Here is a 7,693-nt window from a genome sequence, read left to right as displayed (position 1 = left end):
TAAAATAATTAGTGGCGTTAATTTTTTTTTGCGTTATTAACGCGTTAACTATTATTTAACAACAATTTTTATTGGGTTCTTTTATTTGGGGTTAAATACATTGTCAGAATAAGTGAGAAATGGATTTAACTTCTGTTAGACAGCTATCATACTGAATACATATTTACTGTGAATGTATGCAAAAATGTATGGCATATGGCTGTCTAACAGAAGTTAAAATAATTTCTCACTTAGTCTGACAATGTACTTAACAAAAGAACCCCATAAAAACGTGTTAAATAATAGTGAAGTCACGTTGTAATAACAATAACTCATCTCTCTCGGTTTTTCTTTATGAGCTTTGCTAAAAGCCACTGTGTCAAGTGTCCATCTTGGGTTGCCGTCCGGACCATCTCGCACATGCGCAGTACCGATCGGGCAGGGGGACGGATCGGGTAGTGACACTTGTCATACATCCATGGGGGTACCAGACATAGATATATATAAACACTAGATGACTCACCCGCGCTAGATGACTCACCGGCGCTGCTGGCCAATGGAGACCGACGTTGCCGCCGGTCTCTACATTTATATTTTATATATAAAAATCGGTCTCATGTTACCACTCTGTAAGCCAAGAGTTGTTAATTTAGCAATGCCTTAGCTTTAAGAACAGGGACACAACTAATGACAATAGCATATGTTGGTATATTATTTAGTAGGGATGCACCGAAAATTCGGCCACCGAAAATTATCGGCCGAAAATGGTTAAAAAGGCCCTTTCGGCCAAAAGCCGAAAGGGCTTAGCACCGAAAAAATATCACCGAATGTCAGAACAGGCAACCTAACGTGTTGTTGTGATGACGTAATAAAGACGCGGCGAGGCAGGGACCATGCTCACGGCTGGCTCACAGTCAACATGTCTGCCGCTTGGAGATACGTCACAATATCAGATAAAGAGTCGCGGATTGCGATTTGCAAAACGTGTTCAGCTGACATTTCTCGAGGGGGTGTAACGTCAAAGACTTTCAGCACTTCGGGAGGCTGCTGCGCACAGCACAGGAGACGTGACGCAGACCACAGAAAAAAGGGCTCGTCTGTCTACAGCAGAGGAGGAGGAGGAGAGGGGGCAACCACCCTCGTTGTCTGATATGTTCAACGAGATCATGGAAGAGAATACTACCCCAAATAGGTAGGCTACTCTGTTCTGACTTGGTTACTTACTGTACTATGTGCTACTGAATGTGATATTTATTAGTACTGTATGTGCTGCTATGTAATATGCTCTTAATGTTGTAATTTCTTTTGACATGTCAGATGATTTTATTTGTCTGCCAAGTGATCTGGCATGCGTAAATATACATTTGACTAAATGTTCATTATGCACTGTCCCTATTTTAAATACAATCTTATTCTCTCAAACCTCTCAAATGCCAGGCTGGTGACAAGCTCAACCGCTCAACAGTTAGATGATTATCTCTCAGAAGTACCCATCCCCAGAAGCGAGAACCCTCTTGGATACTGGAGAAACAAACAAGACCGCTTTCCTGACCTGGCCAAGGTGGCACGCAAGTATTTGAGTGCTCCATGCACAAGCACTGACAGCGAGAGACTGTTCAGCGCTGCCTCTCATGTGCTTCATGAGAAGAGGAACAGACTCATGGCTGATAAAGCAGAGAAGCTACTGTTCATTAAAAATAACCTCCCACGTTTCCTTAATAAGTAGACAAGGCTGGCTTATCATAGGCTTATCATAAGCTTTCATTTGTAAATACTATAGTTACATTCATGTGGATTTATCCAATTTGCACATGTGTATGCATGCACTTATAGGTGCATTTGTTGTTGTTGTTGTTGTTGTTGTTGTTGTTGTTGTTGACACTATTTTGTTGTAGGCCTACTGGCCTAGATGTTTATGCTGTTTTAAAGCCCCTTGGCTTTGTTCTGAATGCACTTTGTTGTAGTTATTATCCTACAGAGAAAATAAATGTACAAATGTTCAAAAGTGCTGAATAAATGTTTTATGGACCCATAATAGTGATTATTATTTAAGTTATGTTTTGCCATAATCATGTCTATTTCCATAATCAGGTAGCTGAACAACATTGGTAAAAAATGTATACATTATATATATATATTTCTATTAATCATTTTCGGCATTCGGTTTTCGGCCAACTGTTTCCTATTTTCGGTATCGGTTTCGGCCAAGAATTTCCCATTCGGTGCACCCCTATTATTTAGATATTCACACCTTTATCAGAAGAACCAAACCAACATAAAATGTGCTCACAGACAGGCCAGTTCTGTCTAATTTATCACAATTATTTTTGACATGAGATCTTCATATCATCCTAGTTTTGTATTTAGTTTCTAGATTTGTAAACAAATCCAGAACCTTTGAAATATGTTATTGAAAAAAGACCAAGAATAATATAAACTGTACCATGTGTCCTTCTGTAGTCCATTTGTGGTTTGTCTTGTCTCACCCCGGCTGATATATCACAAAATCCACTGTTTAAATTGTTCCCTATATTGCCCCTATGCAATATAGGGAACAATTTAAACATAAACTATCCTATGTGTTCTTGGGTGTTATGAAAGGCGGCCCCCCAAAATAAATGTATTATTAAGAAGAACAACTTGGTGTGGAGGGGATGTAGGAAGCAGGAGCAGGTGGGGAGAGGTGGGACTTAAAGGTTATTTGTTTTAAATGTGTCTTAGAGATAAGGACCAGCTGCACACAATAAAATACAGTATAACACAAAACCAATAAGACACATGGTGACGCATGGCACACCAACAATCAATCATCGTCCAGCCTCAGCTTTGGTATTCTTTCACAACCATGTTATGGGTTTATTAGACTGAGCAAACATAAACATGTGGGGAACATAGTGCTGCGTCTCATGGAACATGAAGATTTAATAAATACATAGTAGGTGGCGATATATGCTTAGTGGTAGCGATTCGCCATTAATATATAAATATCAAAATATACGAATATATAAATAGTAATATGGAAATTAATATCCTTCTAATATCCCTTCTTGTGCATAGCGTCAGTGTTGATCCTCCAGTTCAGCCCATTGTCTAAGTGCACTCCCAGGTATTTGTAGTCCTCCACAACAGCCACATCCTCTCCCAGAATGCACAGGGGTAGAGGAGACGTCCTCACCCTCCTGAAATCAATGACCATCTCTCTGGTCTTGGCCACATTCAGAATACTCACAACATTAGGCTGAGGTTCATCTTCCGCTCTTCTTGAAGTGGTTGTGCTTCTTGTTGCTTCCGGCTAAAATAAACATTAAAGACATGTTGAGTGTTTAAAATGTGCTGTAATACACAACACATTATTTATTCCTAAACTTGCAGAAAGAAAAACAAAGTGTGACATTTAATCACATATTTATATATCAATCTTATACACCTTGAATTGTTGTTGGCCAATGATACACATATCCTTTGAAGATGAGCTGGGAAGTATTGTTGGCACAACACCATCTTTAAGCCGGACAGTCTGCCCTGTCCGGTCAAATTCCTCACTCCTGAAGTGCTCACTGCAGAGCGGTGTCCTGTCACAGGAAACAAAACCGTCCCTTCTTAGGGCGAGTTCCCACTGCCTCCTCCTCTATTTGGTTTTGGGAAACCTTAAAAACATGAGAAAGGTAGCCAGATATATAAATTATTGTCAACATGTTCCTCCCTTCTTTCCTTTAACATTAAGGGTAGGACAAAAATACACACCGAAATTATCATATTTTTGGTATGTATGCATGTATGTATGTATAGCCTACTTTAAGAATAAGACAACCACACTAAGAGTAATAAAAAAGGTGTCCAATAGAAACATTAAATAATTGTGTAAAGAAATGGTAACAACATATTCTAAAGAGGCTGGGTCAACAACAATCTTGCAATACTATTATCTCACATAGCCCCACTGATCCTGTGTAGCAGGACTTGTAATGTACATACATCCACTAAGTAATTAACGATTATCCTAATTTTAGTCATAATATTGTCATATCTTACACGTGAAAGGTGATCCCACGGGTTCTTGTTTCCAGACTGCGGTGATTAGAGCATCCGTAGGCTGCACAAAAGTCCGGCATAGTCAGGTACTTCTGTAAACACAAAGCCAGCAAATTCCTGTATCATAATGTAAGATGTTTTTAACAAGCCAAACCACTTGGAATAAATCATGTGTAACTTAAGTTGTGTTGAAAAGAAAGAGCAGTTCTGCCTCTCCCACTGGTGTAAAGTTGCTGGGTCAACTTTGTAATACTAGGTCTCACTGACAGCCTCTTGTTATTAGCTAGCTAATAAATACAACCACATACACAAAGAAAAGCTGCAATTTCAACATGTCCAAGCATCCTGTATCATAGCCATGCTAATCATGTTTATAATAAACCAAACCGTTTGTAAATCAGTCAAGATTTCAGTGAGTTAAGAGTATTTTTGTGCAGATCACTCACCTTACAACAGCTACCATAACGCGAATCAGAGTAATTGTTAACTGTAGCAAGATGGCGGCCGGTCAGCTACGCTGAAAAATCTCCCATGAGTGTTTATATATATCTTTTTTTTATTTTTTTTTATTTTTTTATAAATGTTTTATTGAACATTTTTAAAACATACAAAAGCTCGGTGAGGATATCATCAACTTATCAACATAAGTGCAAGACATTCATTCACAATAAGACAAAAAAAAAATACAACCAATAAGAGCCAGGGGGAGAGAAAAAAGCATAAAGGCACAAAAACATTTGAGAGGCATTAAGCTTACTTAAAATAATAACCATTTGGAAATGTCATTGCAAATCTTTATAGACATGTTACAAGATTGTATTTTCCTAAGGGACAGAAAAAAGGACTTGAACTCATTTATGAAACAGTGAAAGGAGGGCTTGCCTCCTCTCCATTTACTACAATGTAAATGATATTTACCCAAAATAATAATTATATTTACCAAATCAGATATGGGAGAATCCAAATTATCAATATAATATAAAATGTGATATATTTTGAAGGCCGGAATGTTTGTTAATTTAAGTAACAACCAATCTCTCACATTCGACCAAAACTATTTAGAAAAAGGGCATGAGAAAAATAAATGTTCCAACGATTCATCAGATAAATTACAAAAGGAACATGGTTCCACTTCAAATTTAAATCTTGAATTAAAAAAAAGTAGAAACCGGGTAGATTTTATGAACAATTTTAAAATGAGTTTCTTTTGCTTTAGGAGAAATAGGCAATTTTATAAAATAAGATAGAGCTTTTTCCATTACAGATAAAGTGTCTAAATCGGTCCCTTGTGGAAATAAGCCTCTGTTCAAATTGTGAAAAAAGTGGGATTTCAAAGAAGAATTAATAGATTTGTTATTCTTAAGAGTATCGCCAATAAATTCCAAACTAGGTAAAACTGATACAACATTTGAGTACAGTAAAGTATTATGAATCATTTCAATAAGTGGTAGAGGAATTGCTTTACAGATTTTGTTATAATCTTTAGCAGTACACGTTATATTGTATTTTGTTGAAAAAGCCAAAACATCTAGCAGTTTACCATTGCAATCTAGTAAATCACTAACAAACAAAATACCCCTCTCATACCAATCACTCCTAAACAAGGATTTTCTGTTTATAATAATCACTCTATTGTTCCATAAAGTAGATCCATGAAGAGAAAAATTGTGGGTAAATATCATTTTCCAATAATGAAGTGTCTGCTTATAAAAATTTGACAATTTGGTCGGAATCTTATTAACCTCAAAATCACATTTTACAAGAAAATCAAACCCTCCTAAACGTTTAAATACGGCCTTTGGAATATGGAACCACATGGATTCTGGCTGGGACAAAAAAGCTTTCAACCATTTTATTTGAATTGTTCCAATCATCGATTCAAAGTCTAAAGCTTTAATTCCGCCTTTATCATATTCTTTAACAAGCTGTGACTTTTTAATGTAGTGAGTTTTATTTCTCCACAAGAATTGGAAAATAATTGAGTTGGTTTTTTTAATATTGGCCGAAGAGACAAAACATGAGTGGCATGGATAAATAAGTTTAGATATACCGTCTGCTTTAGTAAGAAGAACTCTGCCAAAAATAGTAAGATCTCTAGTTAATCAACGACTGAGAGATTTCTTCATATCTGTGATACGGTTACAAATATTAAGATCTTCTCTCCTGATATAATTTTTAGACAATGTTATTCCTAAATATTTCACTTCAGGTACCACTCTAATAGTCAATAACGGAATCATCACATGAATGGATAGGGAGTAATTCACATTTTGAAAGATTAAGAGATAACCCTGATGCTTTTGAAAAAATTGAAATTGTGTTAAGAGTTTCCTTTACCATGAATTTATTCTTTAGGAAAATGGATGTGTCATCCGCGAATTGACTAATTTTAAATGTGTTGTCAAAGAGGGTAATGCCTAATATTTTGTGATTCTTTATAATAAGCGTTGTTAAAACTTGGGTGGTCAGAATAAATAATTTTGGGGAAATAGGGCAACCCTGTCTAATACCACGTAAAACCTTAAACCTAGGGCTCATTCCAGGGTTCAAAGATACAGAACTATAGATGTCCGAATAGAGCATCCTAATTATGTTGCAGAAATGTTCACCAAAACCCAGAAATGTTAGAGTTTCCATTAAAAAGGAATGTTCAACAGTATCAAAAGCCTTATAAAAATCCAGAAATAATACGAGACCTTCAGTATCAATAAACTCCTGGTAATCGAGCATATCCAATATCAGTCTGGTATGGTTATGAATACTTCTGCCCTTAATAAAGGCTGATTGACATTCATCTACTAGTTGATTCAGACCTGAGTTTAACCTGTTAGCATAAACATGTGCTAACAGTTTGTAATCATTACATAGTAGGGTAATAGGTCTCCAATTATCCAACAAAAGATTATTTTGATTTGGTTTTGGAATTAAGGTAATAAGGCCATGTTTCATGGTTGGCGAAAGGTTTCCTGCTGAAATGCAATCTGTGAAAGCCTTATAAAGCATTTTTCGCACATCTGACCAAAAATATTTGTAGAACTCTATGGTTATACCATCCAGCCCTGGTGATTTGCCACCAGACATTTGCAGTAATGCACTATCTAATTCTTCAATTTTTAGTCGATCGTCCATATACTGTTTAAAAGGATCATCTATTGTCTTTTTGAATTCTGTAATTTTACTAAAAAAGTTAGCACAATTCTTTAGAAAACTTTGAGTTATATAAATTGCTATACAAAAGTCTAATTTCTTCGTTTATCTGGTCTTGATTTTCAATAGTGACATCATTAACACTCAGTTTTTGGATTTTCTTTATCACTTGTCTTTGCTTTTCAAGATTGAAGAAATAAGAAGTGTTTTTCTCTCCTTGCTCAATCCATCGGGCTCTCGAACGAATAAAAGTTCCCTTAGCTTTTTCCAAATACATATTGTCTAATTGAGTTTGTAAATTGTTCAGTTTAATTTGCTCATCCAATGATAACTCAGCTTTAAGGCATAAATTATTAATTTCACTTGTCATCTCTTGTTGTTTTTGTTTCTTTAATCTAGAGGAGCGAATTGAAAGTACTTATTGCATGCTGTGGTTTTATTAAATGTCCCAAGTGCTAGGACTGTCTTAGGGAAGAAAGCTTTTCGATGTGCAGCTCCACTAACATGGAACAGTCTGCAAAAAGAACGGACAATT

At 36.2% G+C, this 7,693-nt stretch overlaps 2 long non-coding RNA genes across 2 annotated transcripts; one reads left to right on the top strand and one right to left on the bottom strand.

The window, feature by feature from the left end:
- The first annotated feature begins 428 nt into the window (after positions 1–428).
- LOC117463892 (uncharacterized) lies at positions 429–2,014 on the top strand. The gene is made up of 2 exons (XR_004553980.2): positions 429–1,171; positions 1,417–2,014. It is a non-coding gene; the product is annotated as an uncharacterized lncRNA (long non-coding RNA).
- A 989-nt stretch (positions 2,015–3,003) lies between these two features.
- LOC139435740 (uncharacterized) lies at positions 3,004–4,154 on the bottom strand. The gene is made up of 3 exons (XR_011644951.1): positions 4,012–4,154; positions 3,407–3,626; positions 3,004–3,271 (listed from the first exon to the last, which is right to left on the bottom strand). It is a non-coding gene; the product is annotated as an uncharacterized lncRNA (long non-coding RNA).
- Between the last annotated feature and the right edge of the window lie 3,539 nt (positions 4,155–7,693).

The sequence above is a fragment of the Pseudochaenichthys georgianus genome, chromosome 18 (genome assembly GCF_902827115.2).
Source record: "Pseudochaenichthys georgianus chromosome 18, fPseGeo1.2, whole genome shotgun sequence".
Lineage (NCBI taxonomy): Eukaryota > Metazoa > Chordata > Actinopteri > Perciformes > Channichthyidae > Pseudochaenichthys > Pseudochaenichthys georgianus.
The sequence above is the reverse complement of the archived record's forward strand: the minus strand, read 5'-3'. Positions and strand labels throughout refer to the sequence as shown.